Genomic DNA, 15,773 nt, shown 5'->3' on the forward strand with positions numbered 1-15,773 from the left:
CAAATGATGCTTCAGACCATTAGAACTGCCCATGTATTCCTGTATTTAGATCATTAGCCAGAATCTGTACTGCTAGTGCTGCCTTGAAAAAAGCACAACTTGAAACTGTTCCTTCTGGGCATTGCAAAACTGAAAAGGGCTAAGGCTTACATCAGTTTGTCAGAGAAAATGGTGGCTGTAAAGATTGCCCAGTGCAGGGAATGACAGTAGCATCCTTCACAGAATTCCCTGTCAATGTCAGACTAAGAGGATGCAATACAGAATCAAAGGCCAGAGAAACAGAGGGCTGACCTTGCATCTATTGTCAGCGAAGGCAGTGACAAGATGGGTAAGATAAGTGGACCCCTGGTAGCCGTTTTTGTTGGGTACATCCCTTGTGCATATGCAGCAGCTCATCCGTAACAATACATCTTGAGTTTGACCTTATCTAGAGACAGTGGTCTTCTAGAGTCCTACTTTGATGACTGTGTGGTTGCACTTCAGACAGTGTTCTAAGATTTTACCCCAACTTCAAGGGCTATCCCTATAAATTAGTGTGATATTTCTTGTGATATTGACCACTGTTGTACTTGTTTTTGGGATTCCTGCCTGCAAGTAACCAAATTGGGCAGCCAATCTTCCAGTTTTCTGCCTTCCTGAAGGGGCTTGGCACCTCCCACAACATAGCAAGAACATCAGTTTCATAAGGGATGCGTCAGCCAATACTATCTTTGGATCTTTCTTGCCATGCGGTATTTTATACTGCATGTTTCAAAGCATTGTCAACATACTGGGCAGCCTGCTTACAGGCAAGCACCCTGTAGGAAAATTTTCTTATCTTTTGTTAACTGTTAAGCAAGATTATAAATGTCTGATTCTGATAGGTTTTTGTGGAAACAAATTCCCTACAAGGACTTCCACAATCTGCGTTTGTTCTGCTTTGGCCCAGAGCATGACCTGCGCTCCCATCTTCATTGTGCCAGTTTACATTCAGTAAAAACAGTCACTCCAAGGATTTGCATCCAAAAAAGGAGTGCATGCTTTGTTCTGAGCTGCAAAGACATCTACCAAGGCCACTGAGAACCTCCTGCCACAAAAGAAACTCTCCTGTATCAAACATGAGGAGAAGTACTGAGAGACCAAGGATGTCTTGATGGACAACTTGGGTCTCCTGAGTTTAGCAACTCCAGGTGGAGAGAGACAGTTTTAGCTGAGGCCTCTGGTATGATCATTTTACAGGCTGCCATGTCTGCATCTTGTATGTCCTCCCAGGCCTATAATTCTGCTGCTGCATCTCCAGAGGCTGAAAGCCCATTGGTATTGGAGTCTCATATTTCATTACTGAAGTGAAAGCAGGATCCCCTGTATTTCCATCTGTGAAGAGGTTCCTGGAAACTGGCTTTGAGGTCTTGGACCCAGCCCATGATGCAAGACCTCTGTGGAGGTTGTAACCAAACATACAAGACACTAAAGATCAAACTATTACCAACCACTTTGCCTCAGCCTAGGTCAAGCAGTGCCTTGGCCACCTCTTGCTCCCAGGTTCATCCTGATCAGTTAATCCAATTGACTGAGGTATTCATGTCTTTCTAAAATCCAAAATACCAGAATTTGAAAGCCCAGAGGTGTTGGGGCATATTTTAAGAAGAACAGGGAATATCAAATTGAGGATTATGATGCCCATGGTTCAGAGGCAGATAAACCAATTTATGTCAGTCATGCGTGTCCCTCCTGCTGCTACATATGAGTCAGAGCCTGAGGACACCCCTATCCCCTGCTACTCCAAAGGATTTCTCCTTCAGGGACACTATTCATAAAATGAAGGAGGAGTTCCAGTGGGAGTTTAAGGAATACTCAGAGGCCCAGCTCATGTATGGATTGGTAGATGCCTTTGCAGCTCAGTATCAAGCATGTACCCCTTTTTTGCTGCAAATCCTTGGAGTGACTGTTTTTACTGAATGTAAACTGGCACAATGCAGATGGGAGTCCAGGTCATGCTCTGGGCTAAAGCAGAACAAACGCAGGTTGTGGAAGTCCTTGTGAGGAATTTGCTTCCCACAAATAATGCATTTATTCATTGAAAACCTATCAGAATCAGGCATTTCTAATTTTGGGCCTCATTTAGAGCACTGTCTGTTCTCCAGTCACAGAAATGTTGGAGAGTGTATACATTAATGCATCTATGGAGCCAAACCTCTTTCCCTTGCTCCAAGGAAACGTGCCTGCTTTTGTAGGATCAAGAAGTCTCACCATTTTCCTTATAAAAATCCTTTGACTTATTCAGTAGTTTTGTCTCTGTATTCCAGCAAGGAATCAGCCATGGCTGTATCCAGGAACCCTAGTCCCAGTGACAATGAAAGTAGAATGCAGTCTGATCGCCTTCCATATCACTGTTGCAGTATTCATTACAAAAGGGATTCCTTCCCAAGGGTAACCCAACATCCAGCCAGTATACCAAAGCCTTAGGATTTTATAGATGTTGTAAATCACAGGTATGCTCCCTGCTCAAGGTGTAGGACATAAAGGTGATGTACGAACATACATACCTCATAACTTCTTTGATGCCAGTCTGAACTCCATTATTGATCATCGGTCTGAATGCTCCTTCTTCTGTGCTGGATGTTCTTCATCTCACATTGCTGCAGTCCTTACACTTGGGTAGTCCGCTGTCCTCGGTCGGCCCGAATATCAAAGTATAAGGCTGACGTCGGTCAAGGCGCATTTGACTGACATCAGGACGTCAGGGTACAAATGCGCATGACCAACATCATATCCTCAGTCTTTTTTGCCGCATGGTCCGATGCAAAAGCAGTATTGCAAGTGCCGGTTGGCGTTCTGAAATTTTTCGATTTCGGAGTTTCAGACCGAGTCAAAGTTGGCTAAGTACCCCGTTGGGGAATATTTTAGTTTTTTCTTGCCTCAGTGGTTTACCGGATGTCAGAAAAAGTGAATAATTGTATTTCTTGTGGGAAACAGATACCGCATAGAGACTATCATACTTTGTGTATTCCTTGTTTAGGGCCTGATCACGACGTTGTTGGGTGTCGCTCTTGTGCTAGATTCAATAAGCGCACTATAAAGAGGAGATTAGATTGTGCCAGGTTAGTCTTCGAAGCGGTGCAATTATAAAATGCCGCCGGATGCTCCGACACCGCTTCAAGAAGCGCAAGGACAAAGCAGTTAAGCCTAGGCTAGAAGAACCGTCCGTACCGGACGCCGGTTTTTAGAGGTATCGGTGGAGCCGGTGGTTCCACCGGAGGTTTCTTTGGGATCCCAGGGAGAGACTTTGTTATTGCAGGATGTGGCCTCTCAGGAGGCAGGCCAGGGTGATGGGGCTTCTCAGGTTACTATACTCCCTCCCTGCCTAGGGTGGTTAGGCCCTCTCCTTCTGTTTCCAAGGCTTCTCCCAGAGGCAGGCCAGGTTTAGCTTCAGTTGGTGTCACCCCTAGTTCTTCAGGAACTGTGCCCAAGAAGCATATGCTTAAAATGGCAGAAGATTTGATTACTTTGATTAGGGTTCTTTGCCCCTCCTGATAAGAGACCTAGGGTGGAGCCTGAGCTAGGGAGTTTTGAGCGGGCTTCGGATGTTTCAGAGTCTTCGGCTGAAGACTTGCAGGAGTACTCTCCTTATTCTGATTCTGATGTGGATGATTCTACTCCTTCTGCTTCTCCTCCTGAGGATTTTTCTTTTCAGAAACGCTTCATTCCATGAGGGAGCATTTTAAGTGGGAAGGTCAGGACTTCTCTGATTCCAGGAAAAGGCTTAGGGAATTTTTGTTTTACCCCAGCATAGGCCTTTCGCTATACCTCCTGTTTTGGATGTAGTGGAAGATGTTTTTACAGAGGCTTCTCTCAATCCTGATTCTTTGCCTCCTGCTCCTGTTAAACCGGATAGGTATTACAGGGTGCCTGAAGCTCATAAGTATCTTTTTAGAGTCCTAGGGCAGACCCAGAAACTGTTAGCCAGGGGCCTAAAGGTGTTAAGGCTTCTGTTGTCAAGAATCCGGTTCCTGCAGATAAAGAGGCCAGGGCCTTGGATAGATGGGGAAAGAAAGTTTATACTTCTTCCACTCTAGCTATGAGGGCTTTGAATTGCCAGTTTCACATGTTGAAATACCAAAACTATCTCCTTTCACAATTGAGGTCTAAGGTTGATGCTCTGGCGGAAGGTATTGATTGTAAAGAGTTACAAGATTTAGTACATGTTTCTGAACAGGTGGGTAAGCATTCTTTGCAATGTGGTTTTGATGCTGTACAAGCCTCATCTAGGGTGGCTGCCACTGGGTCAGTTCTTCGCAGGCACGCCTGGCTGAGGGATCAAAATTTATCTGACCATGTTAAAACAAGGATTTTAGATGCTCCTTTACAATCCGATGTGTTGTTTGGTTCTCCTGTTGAGGCAGTTTTAAAGAAAATGGAAGACAAGGCTAAGTCTATGCAGACTGTTAAAGATTTTTTGCAGGTTCAGCCTCCAAAGTTTAGTAGAAATTGGCCTACTAAGGGGTGGACGTATCCTTCTTATGATTCCCAGTCTAGGGGTAGATCTAGACGTGGTAGGGGCAGAGCTCAGGGCTCTTTCAGGCCTAGAACAGGAGTTCTCCTGCACAGTTTTCGGTGAGGGCAGGGGTCAGTCCTTTCGTAAACAGACCCAATGACCTACCTTTTCAGCTGCCAGAGCCTTCTCGTCTGGCAGCACCTTTGGGAGGAAGGTTGGCACTTTTCAAAGAAAATTGGAGTTTAATTACCCAAGACAGATGGGTATTGGATATCATACACCACGGTTACAGGTTTTATTTCCATACCTTGCCTCCTTTCAAAGGCATGCCAGACGTTCCTCCTCAACAAAGAATAGAGGCTCACAAGCAAATTTCTCTGTTACTCCAAATAGGGGCCATACAGCCGGTCCCTATGCCAGAAGTGGGCCTAGGATTTTATTCTCGCCTGTTCCTAGTACCAAAGAAGGGGAACACGTGGAGACCAATTTTGGATTTATCTATCCTCAACACTTATCTGGACATTCCCAAGTTCAAAATGTTGACGTTACAACAGCTTTTACCTCTGCTGGGCAAAGATCATTGGATGGTAACTTTGGATCTCAAGGAGGCTTACCTTCATGTTCCTATCAGACTAAGTTGCAGGAAGTATCTGCGTTTTCGAGCTGGGACTTCTCACTATCAGTTCTCTGCATTGCCCTTTGGCTTATCTACTGCCCAGAGTGTTCACGAAAGTTCTGGCTCCAGTGATAGCTTTCTTCAGGCTAAAAGGAATACAGATCTATCCTTATTTGGATGATTGCCTGATTCTGGCTCAAGGCAGGACGAGCTTCTTCATCATTTGGAATATGTGATAGCAGTGCTAAGATGCCTGGGGTATTCTGTGAACGAAATAAAGTCCAGTCTAGTACCCTCTCAGGACATGTGCTTTCTGGGTGTAAGACTGAATACAGCATCCCAGATGGCCTTTTTGACCCCGGACAAACAAAAGAATCTTTCCCTTTACTTCCATCAACTATCTCATCAGTCCGGGCTGACTGCAAGGACAGTCCTTCAAGCCTTAGGGTTCATGGCATCTTGTATTCTGGTGCTTCCCAATGCCAAACTGCATATGAGGAAGCTGAATTGGTATCTCAAAAATGTATGGACACAGCACTGCCAGGATCTGGACACTGTCATTCAAATAATACCTTGCATTCAAAAGGAATTTTTGTGGTGGGCTCAGGAATGTCACCTAAACAAGGGACTCTCTGTGACCCGGCCAGAGGCGAGTCAGATTTTAACGACAGATGCCTCAGACAAAGCTTGGGGAGCTCATCTAAATGGAAAGTGGATACAAGACAAGTGGCCTGCCAGACTACAACATCTACATATCAACTTGAAGGAGATGTTAGCAGTCCAGTTTGCATTAATAGCTTTCAAGGATTTACTTCTTCCAGGGCAGGTGTTGATTCTAACAGACAACACAACTGTCATGTGGTACATCAACAAGCAAGGGGAACACATTCTTATCCTCTATGCAGGCAAGCAATGATTTTGTGGGAGACTGCTCTCAGTTTACAGCTCAATCTTCAGGCAAGGTTTCTGCGGGAGCACAGAACTCCTTAGCAGATGTGTTGAGCAGACGAATTATGGATCCCCACGAGTGGAAATTGGATCCTCATGTATTTCAGAAATTGACAGTGTCATGGGGAACTCCAGACATAGATCTGTTCGCTTCTCCACTAAACCATCAGCTGCCAAAGTTTTGCACGAAAAGGTTTCATCCCACAGCTTGGAAAGTGGATGCTCTTTCTTTCAATTGGAGCAATCTTCATGTGTATGCCTTTCCACCTCTGCCTCTCCTCCCAAAGGTACTTCTAAAGGTCAGACAGGACAAGCCAAGGATGATTTTAATAGCTCCAGATTGGCCTCGACAGCACTGGTACCCATTACTGAGAAGTCTGGCACGGAAGCCTCCATGGCCTTTGCCTTCGATTCCACACCTGTTGTCCCAGGAGGACAGTCATTTGCTCAATGTCAAACTTCACTCTCTTCACCTAACAGCCTGGCATATTCTGTTTTGAACCATAGAGGGTCTCAACTTCCACAACAAGTTTTGAATGTGATTTTGGAAGCTAGAAGGCCTAGTACAAGGAAAGTGTACGCAGATAAATGGAAGAGATTTTTATTTTGGAGTGCAGCAAAGGATTTTGATGTTTCTGAGCCTAATTTAAGTGTGGCTCTTCAATATCTTACTGAGTTACTGGACAAAGGTTTGTCCTTCTCTTCTATTAAGGTTCATGCTGCAGCAATTTCAGCTCACTATGACTGTGACCCACCATTGTTTTCTCATCCTTTGTTCAAGCAATTTCTTAGAGGGGCAAAGAATATAAGACCTCCGTAGAGCTCCTACTCCTGCTTGGGATCTCAATTTTGTGTTGGAGAAACTCACTCTACAACCTTTTGAGCCTGCAGCTACTACTGAGTTGAAATATTTATCATGGAAGACTGCCTTTTTGTTGGCCATTACCTCTGCAAGAAGGGTTTCTGAATTGCAGGCCCTTATGGCGGTTGAGCCTTTCTTAATTTTCCATAAGGATAGGGTATCTTTACGTACTAATCCTTCCTTTATGCCTAAAGTGGTTTCTAGTGTGGCTTTAAACCAAACTATTCATTTGCCTACTTTTTATGCAAATCCCCAAAATAAAGGGGAAAAGATTTTGCACACTTTAGATGTACACAGGCAGTTGCGATATTATTTGGACAGAACTAAAGGGTTCAGGCAGTCTCAGCAGTTATTTGTTTCTTTTGCTTTGAGTTCTCAGGGCAAGCCTGTGTCAAAACAAACTATTTCTAAGTGGATTGGGTTTTGCATTGCTTTCTGTTATTCCCATCATGGCAAGGAAATTCCAGCTGGGATTAGGCCTCATTCCACTAGGGCTACTGCCACTCGACAGCTTTTGAGGGGTGGCAACCAAGGATATTTTGGAGGCAGCTACTTGGAGTTCAGTGCATACTTTCTCTAGGCATTATCACCTACCACTTTACTCTAAATCCAGGGCTGGTTTTGCCACTGCTGTTTTGCAGGGCATTTTGGCAGCTCCTGCTTCCTTATAGTTTGGCCATCCTCCCTTACCTCTGCTTTGGGATTCTACCCAAGTGTAAGGACTGCAGCAATGTGAGATGAAGAACATAGTACAGTTTTGTACCTACCATAAATGTAGATGTTCGAAGATCCACATTGCTGCAGTCCATACCCTCCCTCCTTCCCTCTGTAGTTAGAGGTGGTTGTGTGGGTTGGGTTGTAAATATTGTGTATATTGTATATATTGTACATATAATTAGTGCAAGGGTGGTTGGTTGTTTGTTTGCTGTCTTTTGGTTTTGACCTTTATTTTTAGGGTCTTCTGACATCTGGGGCAAGAAAAGACTGAGGATATGACGTCGGTCATGCGCATTTGTACCCTGACGTCCTGATGTCAGTCAAATGCGCCTTGACCGACGTCAGCCTTATACTTTGATATTCGGGCCGACCGAGGACAGCGGACTACCCAAGTGTAAGGACTGCAGCAATGTGGATCTTCGAACATCTACATTTATGGTAGGTACAAAACTGTACTTTATCAAACTAGTGCAACTAACTCTGGGCAAGACCGCAATCCAAATTGTAACTTGCTACAGATCCCCCACCATGCCCCAGGATTCCCACTCCTCATTTCTTAATATACTGAAAAATATTAGGGTACAACCTAACACCCTAATAATGGGCGATTTCAACTACCCTACCATTAACTGGGAAAACTACTCATGTACCAACTCTTGTGCTCAAAGTTTTCTGGAATTCATAAATTCCAATGCCATGGATCAACTTATCCACACCCCCACCAGGGGCAGCAATATCCTAGACCTGGTTATTACCAACATGGGCAACCGGTGCTCCACACCAGAGGTCAATTCCTCGTTGGTCAGATCCGACCATAAGCTAATCACCCTAGACATCCACATCCCTCCCCTCCCCCGCATTAGGGGAACCAAAGTAAAAATTTCTCCAAAGCCAACTTCACGCTTCTTAAGATAGAAGTGGCAAACTTCACGACACCCATGCTGATGGACAATAGAGGTATGACTGCTGAATCCTACACAAATGCACTTTATAAGCACTTACATGAGTGCATGGATCATGCAATCCCTAACAGAACCAAGATGCTATCCTTCTAAAAAAGGAAGCCAATCTGGTGGTCCCCTGCCATAAACAAACTCTACAACAGAAGAAAGAAACTGTTGCAAAAAGAGTAAAATCCCATGATTGGAGAAACTCCCTGGTCAGCTTCAGTAAGAAGCTGAGATCCCTCATAAAATCCTCCAAAGCTAGTTATGAAAACAAAATCGCCACTGACTCTAAAGACAACCACAAAGCATTCTATAGCTATGTCAAGAATCTCAATGGCAACACTCAGATCTGCTCTGAGTTACAGCACAATGGCACTAAATATACAGAACCAATGGATATTGCCAACATCCTGGCAGATAGGTTCAGTGCTAACTTTACCCCTCTGTCATCCCCTAAAGGGCCCATCTTTATACCAGAAGAATGCAAAGTTCCTGTAATCATGGCTGCACAGCTAAAAAACACACTATCCAAAGCCAAAAACACAGCATCCATGGGACCTGACAACATCCCAGGCTGTGTTCTACATGAAATACAGAATGAACTGGCACCCCACCTAAGCACCATGTTCAATCATAGCCTCACCTCAGGCTATGTGCCCACTGAATGGCGCACAGTGACAGTTATCCCACTCCACAAAGGGGGAGCCACCACAGACCCCAGAAACTACCACCCCATTAGCCTAATGAGCCTGGTCTGCAAGGCTATGGAGCGTATCATCATGGAACTTATAAACAATGACATTGGTAATCTCCAAACTCAGGACTCCACCCAGTTCGGGTTTGTAATCTCCAAACTCAGGACCCCACCCAGTTCGGGTTTGTAAAAGGCAGATCATGTCTCCTAAACCTGATAGACTTCTTTGAAGCAGTCACCAAAGCCGTAGATGAGGGTAAGGTGGTTCACACAGCCTATCTAGATCTCTCCAAGGCTTTTGACACCATCCCCGACTCTGGAATTATAGATAAACTCACTAAACTAGGTATAAATCCCTATGTCACAAGATGGGTTGCCAACTGGCTCACTGACAGAACCCACACTGTGAAAGTAGCAGACTCCAAATCCAGCTTCAGACCAGTGACAAGTGGAGTATCACAGGGTTCAGTCCTGGGTCCTCTCCTGTTTGGCATCTACTTCTCTGAAGTACAGGCCAACACAGAAGGTCTTTGGCTAATGAAGTTCGCAGATGACTGCAAACTAGGAGCCATAATCAAAACTCCAAAAGATGTGGACATCCTACAAAAGGGCCTTGCTGAGACAGATGCATGGTGTCAAAGCCATGGCCTCAAGCTCAATGCTAAAAAGTGCATTGTCATTCCTTTTGGTAAAAACTCAGTACCCATGAACTACCACATAGGTGATAGTCTACTTAACACCGAAAGTGTGATAAAAGACCTTGTTACACAGGTGGACAGTAGTCTCTCCTTTGATAATCACATCGCCACCATAGTCAGGAAATCCTTCTATGTGGCACACCTCATCACAAAAGATTTCTCATCCAGGAAAAAAGAGGTCATTGTTCCCCTCTACTCGTCACTCATTAGACCCATTATAGAGTACAATGCCCCTTTTGGTATGTACCTCACAAGACATCTACAACAACTGGAAAGGACACAGAAATACCTCACAGAGAGGATTACTGGCCTCAAAGAGATGCCCTATGCAGACCATCTCAAAAAAACTGCAGCTTTACTCCATTGCATATCGCCTACTCAGAGGCAATCTCTGCATAACACACAAAGCTATGTCAAACCCAGAGCTTTTAGACATGCTCCACTTAAAGAAATCCCAATCCCTACGAGCTAAACGCTCTAGGGACCTAAACCTTGTCACCACAATAAACTGAACATGCTGGAGGGATAGATTCCTGTCCCAGAGACTTCCCATACACTGGAACAAACTACCTATCTATATCAAACAAAGCTCCTCATTAGCACTGTTCAAGAAAAATCTTGATGATTGGATGGGAGATAGGAAATTCACCCTGGGGATCACTTCTGTGGCTCTGCTCGACAGTGGCACAGGAAAATAATTTTCTTGGGTGGCGAAAGCCAGGGTGCCTTTGGTTAGGCTTATATAGGCCCTAGGGCCAATAGCCTAGTACCTACCTATGAACCTATGAACCTATAAACCATGTTTTAGATAAGTGCTCCATTTAGGTTTTGTTGTCTTTTTATCTTTTAATTTTGTGAGTTTACATGTCATCCAGAAAGGGAAAATGTCAGAGAGGAAGGCACATTCCCCATAAAGATCATCACAAACAGTATCTTTTTTGTTTGGGTGTTTCTCACAACCATATGCAGTGTTCTGTCTGGCAAGCATTTGTCCCCAAGACCCTACATAGTCATCTCTCCTTCCTGTCCATTTACCTGGAGAACTGTCTTAAGTTATTGGCACAGGGCACTATGGCAGAATCTTCCCATTCAGAAGGTCAGCCACCTACCAAGAACGGCCAAGAAACTTAGGTCTGGTTCAGTTGCTGTCCCTCTTCCCCTGGATGTCTCTCTCAAGGCTGTTGAAAGCCCAGAGGATTGCCCAGGTGTTGTTGGATTCCTCTGCCACAAACATTTTGGAGGACAACATGGATCTGATCTCTAGCATGTCCTTGGAGGCTCTATAAATGTCCGCTCTGGATGTTGAGGGGGAACCTTGGTTGGTTATTTCAGAGGGACTGAGGGGGATACCACAGATTCCTGTATGGGAGGAGATTCCTAGTACATTGGTTGAGTGTAGGCAAGGGTCCTATGGTATTTAGGGCAGAACTCCCTCAAAAGAAAAAACAAAATAACAAGCATGTTTCCCCTGCTGCTAAAGATCCCCAGTGTGAATGGCAGGATTTTACCCAGGGTTGTTTAATGCCTTGATGGCCTTAAATCCTCCCTAGGGAGTTTCTGTGCCTACTGCCCCTTGGTCATCTATCCCACTCAACAAGCCCAGAGAACAGGACTCCTCTGAAGAGGATTTGTATTCTGGGGATAAATCTTTGGCATATTCCTCTCAGATTCCTTCTCCCTTGGATTATGGCTGTGAGGAACAATATTCTGTTAGCCCAGATTCTCCCTTGGAAGAACTCTCCTTATGGGATACTGTTTCTCACATGATGGAATATTTTAAATGTGACTGTTCTTAGGTTTCTGGCATTCAAAAGAGGTATTATGAGCTCCTCCAGATGGAGTCCCCTAAGCCCTCTACTGTACCTCCTGTCTTGGTTGCCCCTCTAGATACCTTTTCAGCAGCCTCTATGGCCATGGATACTCAGCCTTCAGCCCCTAAGAAACCTGATAGATTTTACAAGGAGGCGGATGAGTGTAAGTTCCTATACAAATGTCCTTCTGCTGAGTAGTGTCCGTCTCTTCTGACAAACCATCTTAACTTTTGCCATCTACTAAACTACTTCCATCTGTCAAGGATATTAGAGCTACGGAACTACTAGGCAAAAAGGTATATACACTGCTGCCACCTTTGCTTTTTGGGCTATTAATTACCAGACCCATATGACCTGGTACATTTTAGCCTTTCTTTCTCAGGCTACCCAGGCAATCTCTAACCTCCCTGATTTTGAAGAGAAGGCTTCAGCTCACTCTTTACCAGGCTCTGCTTCTCAGGTAGACCACCACTCTATAGAATGTAGTTATTATGCAGCTGATGCCTCCTCTAGGGCTGCTGCCTTTGGTTCTATTTTGATATGTTACTCCTGGCTTCATCTGCAACCTGTGCCTGATGATATTAAGGCTAAGTCGTTTGATACTGCTCTTAATAGTAAGAACATGTTTGGTTCTGCTGCTGCTGAATTTTTAAGTCGCCTCAGTATAAGGGTAAGGCCTTGCAGGAATTGAAGCATATTTTTGTGTCGGTTATCTGTAAGTTCTAGAGGAATTATCCTTCCAAATCTGCTTTTGTTTGCAAATAGCCTCAACCACCTCCCAAAGGAAAGAATGATTCTAGGCGAGTTACTCCTGTTAAGTCTGCGATGCTTATCTTCCCATCGTAAGTCATCCCCTTTCCACAACGTTTTTGCATTTCTCTATCTCTTCCTGCATTTTTAGTTCTCTGCTTTGCCCTTTGTCCTTTCTACTGCCCCAAGGGTATTCAGCAAATGCCTTGCTCCTATGACTGGCTTTTGCAGGATGAGTGGGGTTCATATCTTTCCTTATCTAGATGACCTGCTCATTCAAGCTTCCTCCTCCAAGTTCTTGATTCAGCACCTCCTGTATGCTGCTTGTTTTATACAATAAACTTTCAGAAATCAGACCTGGTTCCTTCTCAGGATCATATGTTTCTCAGTTGCAGGATCCAGACCATTCCCATGCTGGCATCCCTGTGTGTTTCAAAAATGTCTACATTGTGGTTATTTGTGCCACTGGCACTTGGCCCTATCTATATTCTGTCTCTCTAGATCTTTTTTTATTGTTGACCAAGCACACATTATCTAAGGTGGCCCCATGCTACTTTTGTACATATCTGCTAAAATTAAAATATGTGAGATGTTAAGATTTTCAGGATCAGTATACTGTCTACCCTATTGCTTTTATTGTTTTCTGTCAGAATTGTTTGTGTTCTTCTCTACTTTTATGGCCAGTAGGCTGGCATTTTTACCTCTGCTGGTGTGATGATTCCTCAGAGACAAGCTGGCATAATGGTTTAAGGTCTTTGCCTTCCATGCTCAAGGTACAAGTTTTGATCCTAAACTCTGGCCAGTGCTTGTTTGGTGTTTTTATGTTCTCCTTGTGTCTCTGAAGGGTTCCACCCACCTCCAAAAGCATACTGAGTGTTTCCATCTCAAACTCACCAATGAATGGAACTGTGGGCATCAGCTTAGACACTACATGGTGCCCTATAGGGGGAAGAGTTGTACAGACCAACTGCTTTGGGGATCTGCTGTGGTGCGCAGTATCTTCAAGACAGGAGAACACAGATCACAGACTGCATGCCGTAGCAGGGATAGCCACTTGACAGTGTAACATATAGCTCTAGGTGATTTGGTCATGTTGACTGATGTCACCAAATGGACATGGGTATTTACTGGTGATAATTGGGTTGAGGACCCGTCTACTCCAACCTACTTGGTGGGAGGGGTGTATGTGCCTATATTGGCCAGTGTGTGCTCACCATAAAGCTAAGCAACTCTGGGTTAATAAGCTTCTGGCCAGCCAGTTTACAGTTGCCTAGCCTGGGTTACTTGGGATAGCTATGCTGAGTGAAAGCTGGACGTAAAACCAATCAACCTGCCAAACATGAACTAAGTGTTGCTATACTCAATTTAGATTCACCATCCAGGATGGAGCTTGGAGCTTGGAAGTGGATTACATGATGGTACAGAGGAGGCTGGACATCCTATGAATCCATGAGACAAGATAGAAGAACAGTAAAGCAAAGTCACTTGGCTTGGGATCTGGAGTCTACTACTCAGGAGGAGGACAGGCTAGAAATGGTGTGGGAATTGTTGTGAGAGAGAGGCTTCAGAAGGCAGTGAGGGATATCATCAGAATTAATGAAAGACTCATGGCAATCAGACTCCAACCTAATGATTGGACAGTATTCATAATCTCAGCTTATATCCCACAGCAGGTTTGTGATAGTGAAGAGAAAAGTAAATTCACACAGCAGTTATAGGACCTACTTGATAAAGCAAGTGTTGATAATGGGTGACATGAATGCACAAATCGGGACAGAAAGAACAGGATATTAGGACTGCCTGGGTCCACATGAGTGGGGCAACAGGAATAAAAAAGGAAAGGCCATTCTAGACTTCTGTAGCCAGTGCATGGTTCAGAAAGAGAAACAGTCACATGATCACATACAAGAGTGGCCAACATGGAACTCAGGTAGTCTTCCTCCTAGTAAGGAAAGGGTACTGGAGTAGAACAGTGATAGCAAAGTCATCCCCAGTGAAAAAGTCATCCCACAGCATAAACCACTGGTTGCCACTATCAACTACAAGCAGTGATCAGAGAAGGTTCTAATGTTAACAGAGACCAGGCTGAAGACCTAGACACTGACTAGAGAGAAAGTACAACAGTTCAAGGAATTACTCAAGGCTCTAGCACCCCACAAACAGGATGAAATAGGTGGAGTTGAAGAAGAGTGGCAACACCTCAAAGCAACATGTGTGAGGACTACAGAACAGATATGTGGCTAAGCCAAGTATGGAAATAAGGTACATAAGGAAAGCTGGTAGTGGAATGCAGAAATCCAGGAAGACATCAAAATAAAGAAGGAGTGCAGGAAAAAGTAGGAGAGAGAAAAGATGGACCAGGATAAGAAGGAATACTGGTTTACTAACAAAGAGGCAAAGAAAGGAGTTGCAGTAGCAAAGAACAGGGCATCACAGTCACTCTACCAGCTTCTGGAAAGTGACTCAGTAGTTGGCACAAAGAAACTGTATCAGGTTGCAAGGCAAAGACAGAAACATAAATAACATATTCAGACACCCTTTATAAGGGATACCAACAACAACCTGCTCACCAGTCCACAGGACATCAAAGGCAGATGGAAGGAGTTCTTCGAGCAACTTCTGAATGAAGAAAACCCCACAAAAGCTGTACTGCTCCAGACACATCCTACAATGAGAGGAGAAGTGGAGCCTACCCTAGATGAAGTAAGAACAGCACTAAGGAAAATAAAGTCAGGGAAATCAGCAGACTAAGATGAGGTCCAACAGACATGATAAAGATGCTGGGTGAGAAGGTGGAGAAATGGCTCCTGAGGTACCTATAGCAGTGTGAAGAGAAAGGCGTATCCCAGATGACTGGAGAATAAGCATACTTGTGGCAGTGCACAAGAAAAAAGGGGACATCCACATCTGTGAGCAATCCAGAGGTATCAGACTCCTGACACATTAAATGAAAGTTCTGGAGAGGGTATTTTCTCCTGTCCACCTGATGAATCTGGGCATCTTGGGGCAATGTAGCAATTGCCTCATGTACACAGACAACCCTCTCCTCCTACCACCCAACACTACAACCTGTGAGAGATTCACTTATCTAGCCAAACTGGAGGCAAAGCTCTCTCCATCTAGGACTGAACCCGTCAGTCAAGAGGAGAAGGTTAACACTTGCACCACACCACACTCATCACATAGTCTTACTAAATCTACACCACCAAAACCCACATATAGAAACACAAAAACATTCATGGAGGCTCTCAATAAT

The 15,773-nt window shown here is 44.4% G+C and overlaps 1 protein-coding gene across 1 annotated transcript in view; it reads left to right on the plus strand.

Annotated features, from left to right (window-relative positions):
• The window catches only part of LOC122803461, a 1,126,946-nt gene that overhangs the window by 249,632 nt on the left and 861,541 nt on the right, over positions 1 to 15,773 (plus strand). The gene's annotated exons all lie outside the window — the stretch shown is intronic.

This window comes from Protopterus annectens, chromosome 5.part1, assembly GCF_019279795.1.
Source record: "Protopterus annectens isolate FY-2018-M chromosome 5.part1, PAN1.0, whole genome shotgun sequence".
NCBI classification, from domain to species: domain Eukaryota; kingdom Metazoa; phylum Chordata; order Ceratodontiformes; family Protopteridae; genus Protopterus; species Protopterus annectens.